Source organism: Pygoscelis adeliae, unplaced genomic scaffold, assembly GCF_000699105.1.
Source record: "Pygoscelis adeliae isolate BGI_AS28 unplaced genomic scaffold, ASM69910v1 Scaffold244, whole genome shotgun sequence".
Classification (NCBI taxonomy): Eukaryota; Metazoa; Chordata; class Aves; order Sphenisciformes; family Spheniscidae; genus Pygoscelis; species Pygoscelis adeliae.
In genome coordinates, this window is record NW_008824648.1 from 990,255 (window position 1) to 991,298 (window position 1,044).

Consider the following 1,044-nt stretch of genomic DNA (forward strand, 5'->3'; position numbering starts at 1 on the left):
CCCGTCAGCGGGGAGCTAGGGGAAGCGCGGTGCGCTGCCCGCGGCTCCCTGCCCGCTCCCGCCTGCGGGGCGGTGCTGCTGGGCGGCTCTGCTCGCCCGTGGCGCTCCTCCGCTGCTGGGGAAAAGGGAAGGAGGGGTCCCCTCCCCGAGTTTAGGGGAGCCCCGGGGCTCTTCGAAGCAGCGGTGGCTCCTTCGTTCGCAGCCAGGTTGCCGCGCTTTCTACCTTATCTTGCTTCACTTGGCTTGTGCTCAGGGAAGGTGCTGGCAGAGCTCTCCTGTGTCTTGAGTGCACTTCGGGTTGGCAGCTCAGCTAGCTCTGAGGGAGGGTGTTCTGTAGAGGAATCTGCCCCTGCTCAGCCTTTACCACCTAGGTGGTTTTCTGTGATGTTTTGCAGAGAAGTCCGTTCTTCCTAAATACTGCTTTATCCCCCTACATTTGTGTACTTCCTTTTTGGGGTATGACTTGATGCCCCTTGCCACAGTGGCACAAGTTCACAAACAAACTGAGCTAGGTTGCCATCAGTGAAAATGTTTTAGCTGACATATGTGCACATAAAACTGGTTAGACTAGAGCTGCGAACTCCAGGGGGAGAGGGGTTTAGCCTATATTGTGTAAGTCTTGCTGGTGCCCAGTTTGCAAGTTCCCCTCCCTGCAGGGAAGTGTATGTGTTTTATCTAAAAAAGGAAAAACGTGCCATTCTCGGGGTGTGAAGTAACGTTAGTGTTTCACTGACGCATATCTCCTTGTGAAGTAAAAATAAGCTAAATGGAGGCCTCAGGAGACTTGTGGGCAAAACTACTTTTCTCCTTATAAACAGAAGGTGATTTCACAGAGACTCTCAAAAGTAGAACAACTTCAGGTTCACATATCGTAATGCAAATCTCGTGTTCCTATCACTGAAGTTTGGTTCACAAAACTTTTATCTACTTTGATTCTGCTATTTCCTCTTGCTTGTTTGTAGCACTTCATTTAAAGCGAAGGTTTTCTATTCCAGTCAAAGTGAGAGGTCTCGCTAGGATGTTAATAATTATTGCATGTCATCA